The sequence below is a fragment of the Triturus cristatus genome, chromosome 11 (genome assembly GCF_964204655.1).
Source record: "Triturus cristatus chromosome 11, aTriCri1.1, whole genome shotgun sequence".
NCBI lineage: Eukaryota > Metazoa > Chordata > Amphibia > Caudata > Salamandridae > Triturus > Triturus cristatus.
In genome coordinates, this window is record NC_140594.1 from 152,781,743 (window position 1) to 152,798,441 (window position 16,699).

General features: G+C 50.0%; 1 long non-coding RNA gene across 1 annotated transcript in view; it reads right to left on the reverse strand.

Moving 5' to 3' along the window:
* Positions 1-508: 508 nt before the first annotated feature.
* The window catches only part of LOC146783780 (uncharacterized), a 38,012-nt gene continuing 21,821 nt past the window's right edge, over positions 509-16,699 (reverse strand). The window contains exon 4 of the long non-coding RNA XR_014970349.1: positions 509-614. This is a non-coding gene — a long non-coding RNA (uncharacterized LOC146783780). The remainder of the gene's footprint in view (positions 615-16,699) is intronic.

Consider the following 16,699-nt stretch of genomic DNA (forward strand, 5'->3'; position numbering starts at 1 on the left):
AAGTGTCAGAACGGGTCAGGACAAGTCTCTCAGTAAAGTCTTTCAAGACGAAGTCCTCAGCACGATCCTCGGCAACGCAATCTCCCGCAGCAAAGGTAAAATGGCAAGTGGCAAAAGGGTGGCAAGAACCCTCTCTAAGCTAACAGTTTTTATAATAAATTGAACAAAGGAAAGATACATTAGAACATAGGAAAAATCATGATGTCCGCCGGACTCGCTGAGCAGAGCGAGAAGGAAAGGATGCAACATTGCAACATTTGTGAACCTCCGCTCAGGAAAAATACACATAGCGAAGACTACGGAACAGGAACCAAGAAAATAAAACATGTATCACATTAATCCGGCTTCTCCTCGGCCATCGAGCCACAGTTCAGAGTTTCCCTCTAAGGCTCCTTTGTTTTTCAAGATTGCCAAGGACACTTTCACTTCTCTTGGAGAACTCCCAAAAACTGCTGCTGTCCTCATGGAAAGTTTCATTCAAGGACCATGGTCAGTCAACTTCAAGACCATTTCCAGCAGGGGTCTACCTCGTCACGTCTTTCACATATTCACTCGAGGCCAGGCTTCAAAATTCAGCCATCTTAATACAGCCTCCATAGGCCACAATAGACCATCTTTAATTAAAGAGACAAAATAAACGTTACTACAGCATAGTGATTAAACAGTGTTAACCCCACTAATACCCTTATGTGTATGCATTTATCTAGCACTTGCAACATGGAAAAGCATTAATTCAAAAGCGTTTTGTGCTCAAAAATAAACAGCACATAGCAACGTTTAAACATGAAAACATGCACGTTAATTTTAGTCAGCACATTTATGCACACTCACGTGTAACTCTCTCTTCTCTTGTTAGGACAAACGGATTGATTAATATAAACGCACTTGCACAAGACAAATAATTAATTATTAATTATTAATACTTAGTACAACGAATAGACATGCCAGAACTTCAAAAGCCCCAGAATTTTCAAAATGAAAACTCTGCTCCAGCAGTTCTTTAGCTCTATCGCTTCCCTTAAGTCCTCCCAAGCCTGCTGCTGCAAACTAGTTTTATGCAAAAACAACAATTGATGGACAGAATGCAGAACAATGTCATACATTCACCCCAGTACAGAGATCTGGGCCTAAATCCATCGTTTTTTTGCTCACCATGCCGTTCCAGTTTGAACCCAGCCATATGCAAATCAGTCTTGACCCTGTGCCTCATGGGAACAGTCCAGCCCGAACTGCCAAGCCAGGTTCTCCCTGGACTGGAAACAAGCATCCTAGGACCGGTTTCTGGCATTTCAGCCGTCTTCAGCCAGGCTTGCTTGATTTCCAGTGGCATGGAGAGCAAGGGACCCACTGGGATGGGTATTCCCAGACGTGGGACCCGTGCTCACTACGCCACTGGAGTCAAGCTATCCTGGCTGATGACGGCTGATAGCCAGAAACCGGTCCTAGGATGCTTGATTCCGGTCCAGGGAAGACATGGCTTGGCAGTTCGGGCTGGACTGTTCCCATGAGGCACAGGGTCAAGACTGATTTGCATATGGCCATGTTTAAACTGGGGTGGTGTAGTGGGCAAAAGAACGATGGATTCAACCCAGATCTCTTGACTGGGGGAGAATGTATGCATTGTCAGCATTCCATCCATCATTTGTTTGTTGTAACGCTTTTCGCCCTAAGTGGGATGGGTATTCCCAGACGTGGGACCCGTGCTCACTACGCCACTGGAGTCAAGCTATCCTGGCTGATGACGGCTGATAGCCAGAAACCGGTCCTAGGATGCTTGATTCCGGTCCAGGGAAGACATGGCTTGGCAGTTCGGGCTGGACTGTTCCCATGAGGCACAGGGTCAAGACTGATTTGCATATGGCCATGTTTAAACTGGGGTGGTGTAGTGGGCAAAAGAACGATGGATTCAACCCAGATCTCTTGACTGGGGGAGAATGTATGCATTGTCAGCATTCCATCCATCATTTGTTTGTTGTAACGCTTTTCGCCCTAAGTGGGATGGGTATTCCCAGACGTGGGACCCGTGCTCACTACGCCACTGGAGTCAAGCTATCCTGGCTGATGACGGCTGATAGCCAGAAACCGGTCCTAGGATGCTTGATTCCGGTCCAGGGAAGACATGGCTTGGCAGTTCGGGCTGGACTGTTCCCATGAGGCACAGGGTCAAGACTGATTTGCATATGGCCATGTTTAAACTGGGGTGGTGTAGTGGGCAAAAGAACGATGGATTCAACCCAGATCTCTTGACTGGGGGAGAATGTATGCATTGTCAGCATTCCATCCATCATTTGTTTGTTGTAACGCTTTTCGCCCTAAGTGGGATGGGTATTCCCAAACGTGGGACCCGTGCTCACTACGCCACTGGAGTCAAGCTATCCTGGCTGATGACGGCTGATAGCCAGAAACCGGTCCTAGGATGCTTGATTCCGGTCCAGGGAAGACATGGCTTGGCAGTTCGGGCTGGACTGTTCCCATGAGGCACAGGGTCAAGACTGATTTGCATATGGCCATGTTTAAACTGGGGTGGTGTAGTGGGCAAAAGAACGATGGATTCAACCCAGATCTCTTGACTGGGGGAGAATGTATGCATTGTCAGCATTCCATCCATCATTTGTTTGTTGTAACGCTTTTCGCCCTAAGTGGGATGGGTATTCCCAGACGTGGGACCCGTGCTCACTACGCCACTGGAGTCAAGCTATCCTGGCTGATGACGGCTGATAGCCAGAAACCGGTCCTAGGATGCTTGATTCCGGTCCAGGGAAGACATGGCTTGGCAGTTCGGGCTGGACTGTTCCCATGAGGCACAGGGTCAAGACTGATTTGCATATGGCCATGTTTAAACTGGGGTGGTGTAGTGGGCAAAAGAACGATGGATTCAACCCAGATCTCTTGACTGGGGGAGAATGTATGCATTGTCAGCATTCCATCCATCATTTGTTTGTTGTAACGCTTTTCGCCCTAAGTGGGATGGGTATTCCCAGACGTGGGACCCGTGCTCACTACGCCACTGGAGTCAAGCTATCCTGGCTGATGACGGCTGATAGCCAGAAACCGGTCCTAGGATGCTTGATTCCGGTCCAGGGAAGACATGGCTTGGCAGTTCGGGCTGGACTGTTCCCATGAGGCACAGGGTCAAGACTGATTTGCATATGGCCATGTTTAAACTGGGGTGGTGTAGTGGGCAAAAGAACGATGGATTCAACCCAGATCTCTTGACTGGGGGAGACTGTATGCATTGTCAGCATTCCATCCATCATTTGTTTGTTGTAACGCAAACTAGTTTTACGGCATTTTACTGCCGATTTATAATTTGCCCTACATAGGGTCACCCTCCTCTTATCTCTTGGGGAGGATTTTAATGCTAATTTCAGCTCTCTCAGGGCGCGGGAGCACTTTTGGTCGAACCACCTTGGGTCATTCGTTCTTTCTTTGTATGTTTTGGCCCTAAGCAAACCATCAATTAGATGGGCGATACCCTCGAATGCCATGACCAGTTCAATACCCTCCACATTTGGGTTTAGACAGTCCGCGATAAGCTGTTAGCCATTTTCAGCTAATGCTCTGTAAAAAGCTTCGCCGTTAGTCTGTGACCATCTGAGCCTCCTCCCTTGATCTATAGCACATACCACCCCCCCCCCCCACTTTCTGTGGATTCTTGTAGGGATTTAACTCCACGAGGGACATGACTAGAGGGTTATGATCACTGAAAATACTTAGACATATTTTGAAACCCGTGACCCATTTTTTTAGTGTATTCGAAACAAAGATAAAGTCAATAAAAGAAACACTTCCTCTGCCTTTAAATGTGGGGTGCACAATTTGATCCTTTCCAGCTTCAGCCAGGTCCATGGTCTGTGTGAGGGCATGTGTGTTTAGAAGCTTGCCTAACGCCCTTCCGTCCTTTGTATGTTCCATGTGCGGGCCCTCTTCCAGAGTGTACGACAACCAGTCCCCTCCATTAACTTTCAGGTGTGGGCACAGGTGGCAGATAAAATCGCCAACTAAAACCAGCTGGGACATCTGCGCCCCTTGCTCCTGAATGCTCGTGAGCCTACTCTCCAGCTCGGCCACTCTTGCAGTACACTGGCCCGGTAAAATCTCATTATAGAAATTAATAAAATTTAATTTGTGGCCCTTATTATAAAACTTAATCCCCTGCATAAAATCTGAATTCCAGTCCAGATCGGTCCATCTGCCCTGTAACTTGAGGTCGACATAAGTGATCAATCCTCCCCTTGCTATCTCCCCGATGTGGCCATACTTGCAGGCACAAAATAGGTTTTATAACCCTCAAGGTGGAGGGTACTACTATTTACCTCCCACGTCTCATGTAGACAGATAACCTGAATTTTTTTTATGTAAACTAGCCAATCCTCATTTTTAAATTTGGTACCTAAGCCTGCTATATTCCAGGAGATTATCTTAAAATCCCTCAGGCTGTGTCCGTCTGGAATATCTGGTGTAAGGCAAAGTAGGGGACTGTGGGGTTCTGTGAGTGGGTAACTATGCTCTTGCGTGCCAGGTCCCAAAAGCTCTAAATACGATGGACTTGAAGTGTCCTCATTTGGATTTGCCCTAGCGGTTCCTCCCAAGTCTGTGTTAGAAAGATGACTCCCCACACCATGGGCGCCCCTATTTACTCCCGGCCAATCCAGTCAATCAATATCATTTAGATCCCTCGCATTCTTAAGTGAAGCATACCGATTCCATACTGAGATTGTTGAACCACCCCCATATGTTCCCACCATGTGGCCCTTGTGTTCACCACTGTTGTTCGTGTTCATCGTATGCCTATAAAAGAAACCCAGGGGTAGCATTTTAATGCTGGAGCCACCCTCATCATGATGAAACCCCCTACTTAGCGTGAGCAGGTTATGTACAAGCTCAGGGTGCCTTAAATTCACGATCACGCAGTCCCCTGGAAAACATTTCCTGGACTTGCCGATCCAGGACACCTTTCTGACCATTTGAATATGCTTGTGATTAATAATGTTGAATCCTGCGTTTCTACTCATCCAGTGGGCTGCCTTATTAGTCAACATTAGAGGGGTTTCTTCTCCATCACTTATACAAGCCGGAACCCCTGTCAGAACCACTGTGTATGGGCATGAAGCAGGCGGCAAATCTAAAGACGGCAAGTCTGGGGTACCCCGAACAATAAGGGCTGACATTTGCTCAGAGTCTTGGATTGTGGATACTCTACCCCCAGTATAAATGGGGGCTAATTGATGATTTGTGTTGTGACCTATAGTTCCTTCCCTTGTGTGCCTATGACCTCCGGGGTTAATGTGTACACTGGGTGGCCTTCCTTCCAGGGGCACTGGGGATAACACTCTGCCTATTGTGGTTGGTACATCTGGTAAATTGGGACCCTCCTGTACCTTGTGGCTGCTAGTTGCACGCCCATTACCCTCAATAATTGAGGTACTGTTCTGTGTCAAGAGCAGCGACAATTTTTCTTCTACGGACCTGATTTTCTCTAGTACGGGCCCCAAAAGGGTGGTTAATAACATTTCCATCCGTGTCCAAAGTTCAGTGTCCACTCCCTGCCCCGCGTTATCCCCTACACAGTTATGACACAAGTGATTATCTACACTGCTCTCTGTATCTGGGGGCCTAATAGCCTTAGGCACTGGTCTGGGCTTTTGTTTCGGTTTTTGTTTGGAATTAGAAGGCCCCCCACCCCTCGTTCGCTTTGCTGAATCAATATCGTTGTCCAGTGACTTTGTGGTGCTATTTAATCTGGTGGCCCTTTTGGAGCGAGTTATAACCTCCCCACCTGAGTGTGATGTGGTTTCAGCGTTTGTGCTTGGTGCAACCAGTGCGATGGTCCCCTCCCCCTGCCATGACAATGCGTCCAAATCAGTATCCCCCCCCCCAATATCTCTTGCAGCTTTCTCCAAGGAGCCACTTTCCACAGACTGCGGCTCACCAAGTGGGGGTAGCGGGGGAGATACCTGTGGGGACAAAACAACGGGAATTGGGCTTTTTTGGTTGTTACCACCTCCCCTCTTTTCTGAGCATGGAAGAACCCCGTCATTAGGTGATTTAGACATGGCTAAACTACCCATAGATGATCGTTTTTGGGTCACTATGGAGTCCAGGGAGAGTCTCTTCTCCGTGAGCTGGATTTGATGGACCAATAATGATTCCGCTCTAATTAAGAAAGCATCAAGCGTCCCTGTGACCCCACCCCCCACCAAAAAGCCGTTGCCTTGCGCTTACTCATTCTACGGGGCTAAATGCTCTTTGAGGTTAAAAAAGAGAACAGTACCTTTTGTGTCCTTAGTTGGCCACTCTAGGGTCCGTTCCAAAAATCACAGGTATCCCCTAGTGCCAAGATGTCAGATGTCAGGGGGGTGGCCTGGCCCAGCCCTGCCTCGTCCTGCGTCCCGCGCCGGGGGAGCGAGGCAGCGCTTTGAGCGCGGGGGCGGTGCCTCCCCCTCGTAAGCGGCGGTGGGAGGATAAGGCTGATGCACCCTGGGACTTGTGAGGTGCGGGGCAGAAGATGCGTGCGGCGGCAGAGGGTACTTCCTAGGACAACAATCCCACCAAGATGCTGCCAGATATGCCCCCAGAGTCAGCCCCAAAGCACAGAGACCAAAGCAGCAGCGTTGATTATACTCCTCTGGCGACTCCTGCTGTTGCAGAACAAAGGCTTCACAATCCGTGCCACATCAGAAGCCAACTTGCGGAGAAATAATATTTTGCGACTACCTGCTACTGCTGCCTTGGAAACTGGAGAGCAGCACAATGCGTTTTGTCCTGATGGGACTGCTCGTCAAAAAATGCAGTGAAGCCTTGTGTGAGGGCGTCGTGTTATAGCTCTATTGAGTCCGGCCAGATAGTGACTTCTACTCCGATCTTATTCAGCACTTCTGCATATGGTGCTTGGCGATGTGCCCCTAGGTCGTTAAGGCTGCACACTAATTGCAAGGGCATATAACCTGACTCCCGAAGATTCTAACAGACTCGTACCCAAATTCAGGAAACCAAGGGGTCTCTGACGGGCTGTGGGACTCCTCCAAGAGTTTTATGGTTTCTGGCGTGGCCCCACCCCTCTCAGCCAGGGGTCAGGGAGCAGGAGAAAGTGCTCCGTGCAACAATCTGGGGGTCAGGGAGCAGGAAAAAGTGCTCCGTGCAGCAGTCCGGTTTTCCGAGGGTGCCGTGATGCGGTATACCTCAAAGAGTTTGGTGGTGTCTGGGGTGGCCCCTCCCCTCTCAGCCAGGGGTCAGGGAAAAGGAGAAAGTGCTCCGTACATAATGTATAGGGTGCGTGTTGTTACAACCCTTCCTGCGCCGCAGACGCCGGCACGCGCAGCTGGCGATTACGGTGACGCTCAACGCGATCACAAGTATTTTCCGATTCCTTTTCTGTTCAGAAGAGGCATAACATCCAGTCAGTCAGTCAGCCTGCTCGGCCAGACCTCTATCAGAGGGCAGTAAGGAATGGCTTCCTCCCATGTCACATTCTGTTTGCTGCCTTTTCTTTCTGCTTCCTTGATCATCACAAGGAAATGAGTCCCACTCTGGGAATCTGAACCAGTTTGATCTTGGTGCAATGGAAACCAGACAGATCTTGGCGGACCGCAGAGCCGGGTTACAAAACTGTTTCCCCCCTCGGCAAAGAGCCAACTTACATTAGTGCCCTAAAGCGAAACAGGAACCATCTCAGAGAGGGCCAAGATGTCAAACATAAGGAGTCCCAAGGTAACTCAACAAAACAAACTGGATCGATATACGCTCCCTAAAGAGACGCTCCAGGACCTACAATCCAGGGACAAATCAATGGGGGGATCAGAGAGAGACCTCCCGGAACTCACCCTAAAAGATGTCATGGAAGCAATAACTGGGGTCAAAACATCTCTGAAGCAGAAAATGGACACAATCTTGTCATAAGTGACTCTCATTAGGGCAGACCTCACAAAAATCAACAAAAAAGGTCAAACAGATAGAGATTACAACAGCAAACTTGGTGGATGACACCTCACACCTACAAAGCGAAATTCGAGACCTGCTAACTTTTCGAAAATTCGCTGAAAGAAAGTTAGATGATTATGAGGGACGCCTCGGGAGGAACAACGTACGCATTCTGGAGAGAGCAGAGGGGCAGGCACCAGACATTTTCGTGGAAGACCTCATCCTCAAACATCTGCAACATAAAGGCCTGGGAATTTTTTTTGTAATTGAAAGGGCGCATAGAGTTCCTGGGGGACGTTGAGGGTTCAGAGTTTTTGTATGTTGTTGTTGAATCGACAAACATAGACATTTACACCTATCAAGAGGATTCCATGACTTACACAAGGTGTAATGAGTACACAATGGGACAAAAGTGTTAAAATACTGAGTTGGAATGTCAAAGGGCTTGGGGATAAGGTCAAACGCTGCGTAGTCCTACAATATATTAGAAGACAAGCCCCGGACATTATCCTGCTCCTAGAAACGCACGTAGTGGATAACTCCTGAAAGGCATTAAACAATTGGGGCTACAAGTTGGTGGCCCACGCAGGTTTCACCACTGGCTCAATAGGAGTAGGTATAATGTTGAGAAACTCCTTTCCCCTCTCCGTGTACTCCACATGGTCAGATGACTGGGGTAGATACATAGGAATCACGGGACAATGAGAGGGGACCACACTAACGCTCATGTCGGTCTATGTGCCACCTGGCCTTCAGAGCTGTACATTTAAGGATTTGGGCTCAATGCTAATCTTGCTTCTGGAGGGTCTTCTGGTGGTGAGAGGTGACTTCAATTCAGGGGTTTCAGGCTCCTTAGACCCATACCCACCACGGGAGCTTGGGGCCTCATATCGATGGCTACCTGACTTTCTGGAGGCTTTAGGCCTAGTGGATGTGTGGAGAACTTATCACCCAGACAGTATCCAACACACTTTTCACTCAGGGGCACATAACAGTCTTTTCCATATAGATTATCTCCTAGTCCTGGCATCCCAAGTGGCAAACGTCCAAGAGATCAGACACATGACGAGGGGTATCTCCGACCATTCCCCGGTGTGGGCACAAATAGTCCTAGGACAGAGGAGGGAGGGTAGAATTGCTCCCATAAATCCGTGGTATCTCCGAGACCCAGGCGTCTGAAAAGCACTACTCCACACCTTTGCCTACTACTTCCTAGATAACAAGGTTGAATCCCCCCAGGTCCTGTGGGAGGCATTTAAATCAGTAATACAGGGGCAAGCGCTGTCACTGATAGCCGGTACACAAAAAGAGAGATTAAAGGAGGTAGTGGAGGCTGAAAACGAAGTCCTCCGGCTGGAGGAAGACCTAGAAGTAGAGGTTACTCAGGAGAAACTGCACACATTACAACTCCAAAGAGATGACTATAAAGCGTTGGCCACAGACAGGGCTAAAACACTGGGGAGAGGAAAAGAGGGCAGAGTGTATGACCTGGGTGACAAGGCAGGGAAGCTAATTGCATGGCTTGATAAGCAGGAGTGGGCTAGTAGGCTGGTGTCCGAGCTGATGGATAAAGATGGCAGGTCCATGACTGACCCTCAAGCAATTGCAAATAAGTTTGCTGCACACTATAGTGAAGTCTACCGCACAAGTACACCATATACTGAAGATGACTCCCAGACGCTAATCAAGGACAAAGCACTTCCCACTCTGTCAGGAGAAGACCGGAGTCCATTGAAGAGCGACTTTACTAACGATGAAATAGCACAAGCTATCAGGAATCTCCAATCAGGCAAGGCCCTAGGTCCTAACGGCCTACCTATTGAGCTCTACAAACTCAGACCAGAAAAACTAGCTCTGCACTTGCATGCCATGTTTGAGGAGGGCAGGGAACTGGGGACACTTCCACTGGATCAGAGGATAGCCACACTGATCACTATCCACAAGGAAGGTAAACCAAAGACTACCTGCGCCTCCTATAGGCCGATCTCCCTACTCAATGCGGAGCCTAAAATTCTAGCCAAACTCCTGGCAAACCGCCTCGTCAAAGTAATCAGTGGGCTGGTGCATCCTGACCAATCAGGCCCCATCGACACACCGCGTTGAACTTGCGTAGAGTGCATGGTGTTCTGGGGGGAATGGCCACAATCCAGGAGGCAACGATAATTGTTTCATTAGATGCCTTCATTGCATTTGACACCATTGAAGGGCCGTATCTCTTTGCAGTCCTCACAAAGATGAGTTTTGGACCGAGCTTCATCTAGTGGGTCAGACTCCTCTATCCGGAGCCCCCTGGCTCAAGTTGTGGTCAACAATAAAAAATCTGAAGTGTTCAAACTGAGTCGGGGGACTCGCCAGGGCTGTCCGCTGTCTCCCCTCCTCTTTGCCCTGGAACCACTGGCTGCATGGATTCGTAGGGATCCTGTGATACGTGGACTGCGCTGGTCAACAGAATGGGAGGACTGCATCTCCTTATATGCGGGCGACATTCTGCTGTTCTGAGCCTCCCGAAAAGCGTCACTCGTAAGTGTCTTAGATATCTTTGCAATATTCGGAATGGGGGTTGGAAGCACACTGCCTCACAGTCCCAGCACAGTTTGCCCCTTTGCATCCTGGTAAATGCAGTACACAGTTCAAACCCACTTAAAAATTAGCTGGAGTTTTTCACCAAAGTTGGTGCAGACGTTGTATATCTCTAGACACGTGTTTCTGGGTTGAGCCAGTCATCAGTAGGGAGCAGCAGTATTAGAGAGCAAAGAAAAATCATCTGGGGTTGCTGGAAATGCTGCCAAGTTTCTCTCAGGTCACAGTACCACTCACAGGCACACAGGTGCATCTCCAAAGCTCGTCAGCTTGCTGGCTCAAAGGAGCCTTTTAAACAGAATGGGGGTTGGGAGCACACTGCCTCACAGTCCCAGCACAGTTCGCCCCTTTGCATCCTGGTAAATACAGTACACAGTTCAAACTTACCTAAACATTAGCTGGAGTTTTTCACCAAAGTTGGTGCAGACATTGCTGTATATCTCTAGACACATGTTTCTGGGTTGAGCCTGTCATCAGTAGAGAGCAGTAGTATTAGAGATCAAAGAAAAATCATCTGGGGTTGCTGGAAATGCTGCCAAGTTTCTCTCAGGTCACAGTACCACTCACAGGCACACAGGTGCATATCTAAAGCTCGTCAGCTTGCTGGCTCAAGGGAGCCTTTTAAACAGAATGGGGGTTGGGAGCACACTGCCTCACAGTGCCAGCACAGTTTGCCCCTTTGCAATATTCGGAAGATACTCTGGGTTCTCAATTAACTGGAGTAAGTCCCTCCTATATGTCCTCAGCGGTACCCCACCCACCCACCCCACCCCAGGACTGTCCTTTACAAATCACTACAGTTGGCTTCAAATATCTAGGTATTTTTGTCACCTCAGCCCAGAAACTCAGATTCGACCGCAATTTGCTCCCATCATTACAAAGGTTGAAGCAAGACATAACAAGCTGGAAAGCGCTTCCACTCTCGCTGCTGGGCAAAGCAGCTCTTTTCAAAATGATGTCCCTACCCCGCTTTCTTTATGCATTGCAGAACTCCCCAGACCTAGTTCCGGCATCCTATTTCAAGGAAATTGAGGGCCTGCAGAGGGATTTGCTGTAGGACGGGAAACCCCGTATAGCATTGGCCAAACTCACCCTAAATTGGTACGACGTAGGGATCAGTCTCCCAGATATCAAGAAGTACTAATGGGCGGCCCACCTAGCGCCCATCAATCATGGCACCTATGGACATACGTACGATCTGGGATATGCCATGGATAGGTGGATCCTGCCGGGAGGGAACTACAACAGGGCACTCTATTCTAAACCCCTGCGATACCCCCTAATAGGACCGACTAAACACTCAGTCCAGGTCTGGCACGCTGCGAATAGAAGTCTGGGATGGGAACAAAAACTTAAATTGGCAACTCTCCTCTGAGATGGCGAGAAACTAGTTAATCTGTGGACAACGAAAGGGTCCGACAAATGGGGTCTAATGGGATCTCAAAAATTGGAGACTTGTGGGTGAAAGGCGACGTGACACCGTTTGTCTCCCTGCAGCAGGATTACGAACTAGCCAACTCCGAATACTTTAGATATCTACAGGTTCGCCACGCCCTACACGCACACCTCCCAAATGGTTCCTTTCCCGCAGTATCCTCACCACTTGAAGACAGGCTGCTGGACGGCTACCTACCAGAGAAAGCCATATCGCTGACCTACAAGAAACTGATCAACAACATGGCGGACCCTCTCCGGCAGACAAGAGAGAAGTGGGAAAGGGATGGCATTGAATTAGACGACGAAGAGTGGCAGGAGGCAGTAGCCAACCCAAGGGAAGTGGCAATCTCTGCCAGACTGAGGCTAGTGCAACTTAAAATTCTTCAAATAGTATACATCTCTTGGCCCTGTCTGGTTCGAATGGGGAGGGCGGAGGGGGGAGATTGCAGACAACAATGTGGCCGGGAGGGCACTTTTATGCACGTACTATGGTAGTGCGATCGCATTCAGCCATACTGGCACAAAATACATGAAATCCTTAGTGAAGTGCTGACACTTGTCCTCCGCCCTGAAGCAAAGATAAGCCTTCTGAACGTATGGGAGCCTGCGGACCTGAATAGTAAGAGTAAGCTTTGGGTCACTCTAGGTCTAATGTTAGCAAAGATAAACATTGCGCAATTGTGGGGAGCCACGCATCCACCCAAAATAGAGGCATGGAAAGCAGACATAGATTGGTGTACGTTCAGGGAAAAGATGGTATATGTAGCACGGGGCTGCCCCAAAAAGTGGTCCCAGATTTGGAACTCTTGGAACATCTACCGAGAGAATATCTGTAAGCCCCCGCATAGCTCCATTACTGACGATCCACCCTCGCCATGAATAATGTAACCCCATTGTACTATTGCTCTGTATCAGTTTGATAATGTACCTGCAAATAGACTATAGAGTTGATTCCTCTTAACTGTGAACTGCTTTGTCGATTAACTATGTTTAGTAAAAAAAAAAAAGCGGGACCACAGGAGCCAGGCGGTCAGCTAGTAGTTTGTCAGAATTTTATAGTTTGGTATTTAGGAGTACCAGTAGTCAATATGAGCCCAACTGCTCAGGGTCTCTGTCTTGTTTGGCCAGTGAAACTAGCAACAACTCGCGGAGCGATCCCGACAGGGCAGATGCCTCCAGCGATGCTTCTTAGAGGGCCAGCAGGGGGGGGTCTAGTGCTATAGCATATGCTTTGTAGTATTCGGCTGGTAGACCATCTGGCCCAGGCGCCTTCCCCGGGGCCAGCGCCCCAATGGCTGCTTGGACCTCGGAAAGCGTGATTGGTTCTTCAAGTTCTACCCGCTGCAACAACGTGATGATGGGTAGGGAGATAGTAGAGAAGAATGATTCCAGCGCGCCCGGCTTGCCCCGAGAACGGACTTGTATAGCGCCATATAATGCCTGGTCAGTTCCAAATGTATCTCCTGTTGAGTGTGTAGCAGCAGGCCTTTGAGCGCAAAGACAGAATCGGGCGCCACGTCTGCTGCTGGCATATCAGCCACGCCAATAGACAACCCGCTTGGTCCGCTGTGGCGTAGGCCTAGTGAGCTGCGTAGTTTAGGCAGCGCAGTCGTTCCAGTAACTCCGCATGCTCACGCCGTGCCTCATCTAATCGCCGCTTGCGCTCCAAGTCTTCCACCGCGTCAGATTCCAGCTGAAGTAGCGACATCTCGAGGCGTGCTATGTCCCTGTTCAATTGCTTGCGGATGATCCAGCTAAGACCCAGACAATGTCCTCTGACCACAGCCTTGAATGTGTCCCATTCCACCCCCCCTGTTGGTGAGTGAGCCTGCATATCCTTCAAAAAAGGTGTGGATGGCATTTCCCAGTGACTCCAAAAAAGCAGCTCTGCGAGCGCCGCCGGTTGGAGGCGCTATATATGTGCAGTCTGCCCTGCTCCCTCCTGTGTCAGTTGGAGAATGTGGTGTCGAGGACTGCATTGAAATCCCCCCGATGAACCAAGGAAGAGCACTCCTGCGAGCCAGCCCCTGATATAGCATGCCAGAAGATCACCTGTTCTGTGTTGGGGGCATTTACAGTCTCAAGAGCTGACGTTCTCCGTCATGGCGCCCACTCACAAACACGTATCTCTCATTAAGGTCCACCTCCACCTAATCTACCGCAAAGGGGACTCCTGGCCTCACCCAGATGAATGCCCCATGGCGTATGAGGAGTATCCTGTGGCAAATACGTGTCTGCGCCATCAGCGCTGCAACCTGTGGATCTTGAGCGAAGCAAGGTGAGTGTCCTGCAGCAGTACTATATGGGCCGATCTGCGCTTGAGGTAGAAATATGTGGCATATCGACACGCATGGGTATGCATGCCCCTTACATTCCAGGTAATTATATTAATGGCCGATATCTATTGCGCAGGATATGGTTACACCCAATGTATGAGTGTTGCAGAGCATGGGGGCGAACTAGATGTGTAGACCCAGTTTTACAGGTGGGGGCCACACCTTTCAGTCTGTGTACTGGTGAACTGTAGTGAGTAACATACTTAAAAGTGGTAAAAACAACATGAACCTTAACTGAAAGAGAGGAGAGGGACAAAATGTATCTTCCCAAACTGTAAAAACACCTCTCTGCAACTATCTGCTAATCACACCGGATTTCTAAGGCTTGTGGCCTGTTGGGTGGTGGGAGGCGAGCGCAGTGATGCCCCAGAAAAACACATCAATGCGCACACTTTGCGCATTGACGTGTACAAGAGTCTGTTGCGGGGGAGGTTATTTGTTAGTCTGGATTTTGACAGCAGTGTCCAGCTGGCCACACCCTCCTCCCTAATATCCCCAGCAATGTGTACAGTATGGAGAGATGCAGTCCGTAGGTTTCACAACACTCTATCGGATAGAACAGTTCATCTGCCGTTTGTGACGTGACACTTGGAGGTTTTCCTTCTTTCTCCTTCAAAGGGCCATGTCGCGGAGGAGCCCTCTTTGCTAAGGGAATGCTCGTACGAGGTATCCCGTTCATGTCTGCCATCGTTGTAACGCATCTTTGCAACTGATTGTAAAGCCTGCGGCCGTTCTTGTATCACCTGTTCCAGATTTGGGCAGGCTTGTGGCGGGGGGAGTGGGTGTCTGCTGCGTCTTCATTTTCCTCTTTGGTTGGTCCTGTTTTCAGTGCCACTTTGTACAGGTTCTTCACTTCTGGGCTGCGATACCCAGTGCCCAGGAGACTCCAGCCAAGTCCACACCTCCCCCGGTGCATCAAAGAAATGGGTTTGCCTTCGAAGATGACCCAGAGACATGCCGGGAAGAGGAGGGAGTATTGGATTTCCAGATCACGCAGTTGCTGTTTGACCGCCAAAAGGATCCCCTCTTCCTCAGCACTCCTATGGCATAGTCCGGGAAGAAGAGCACTGCATCATTCTCCACTTGCACCTCTCCCAGCCTGTTCAGGTTCTCGGTGGCGGCTGGCCCGCTGGCACTCTGTGAGCTCGTTCACCTTCGAAGAAGGGCGAGAGCACTCCGGATGGCAGTAGGTTCCACAACCGTTGCTCGGCCCATGCCACCGCGTCACCCCCTCTGGCCCCACCAGCAACCCTACCACCCAAATATTGTTCCGCCGCGAGCGGCCTTCATCATCCTCGGCTTGCCATTCCCCCAACTGCACTCGGGCCTGCCGGTCTTGTACTTCGGTCAACAAAGCCCTGGTTGCAGGACAAGTCTCTGACAGTCCTTGTGCCATGTCTCGCACCTGATCTGCAATTTTGTCTATACGACCCTCAAGGGAGATGCGTGATTTGTCTAGGGAAGCACCCAGCTTCTCCACTGCCTGCAGCACGGAGTCTAACTTAGTGTCAAGCATGTGGCCCTTCCCATTGGCCTATGATCCTGGTCCCCTTGGGCGGCGCTGATGTTCAACTGTGGGGGCACTGGTGCTGACGCTGCCCCCGCACGTCAGCGTCCCATTGCTGTTAAGAGAGTCCAAGCACTTGGGAGAAAGGAGTACTACTACTCGCACCAATTTTCTGTTGTGCGGTTCTTCGGGCCCCCAAGGGAACCTCTCAGGGAGCCTCTCCCATGCCCAGTTACGCCTGCAGATGCCTCCTAGTCAGTGATGTGAGGGAGGCCGTCCCCGTGGTCCCCTCCTGTCTGTGGCGACCAACGTTAACAGGAGGTGCGGCCCGTGCTCACTCCCTGACCCAGGCCCGATGCGACTCCCGGGTCCCAAAGTCCATCATTTCCAGTAATAAGGCTGGCGCGGGAGGCAGTGTTGGATACGGGCAGTCCCCAGTGGGGCCCCAAACTGCTCTCTTGTGCTATGCTGCCTATTGTGGCTGCTCTGGTACCCTGCTCCTGTCACGATATTGCTGGGCCTGGGCCCAACACGACCCCTGAGCCCCAGTGCATTGTGCACCACTGCCCCTCTCCTCACCTGGCTTCCTATGCGGCCTCCGTCTGGCTTGGCTGCAGTCACTCTAAACACACCTAGCGAGGGCCTTCTACTCTGGCCTCACTCGAAGAGGGCTCGAACGTCGACACGTCAGCCAGTACCAGCTGTCTCCTGTCAAATAACTAGCACCGCAGCATTCCACAACTGCCAGCTTCATTTTCAATCAATCGGGGTTTTGTAAAGCACACTACTCACCCTTGAGGGTCTCGGGGGGGTGGGAAGGGTTGGGGGTGGGGGAATTAAGCAGCTCCGTTTGGGTCATTTGAAGACGCAAGGTCTTGAGGTCCTTTCCGAATTGCAGTGTCGGGCTTTGTTGTAGGTT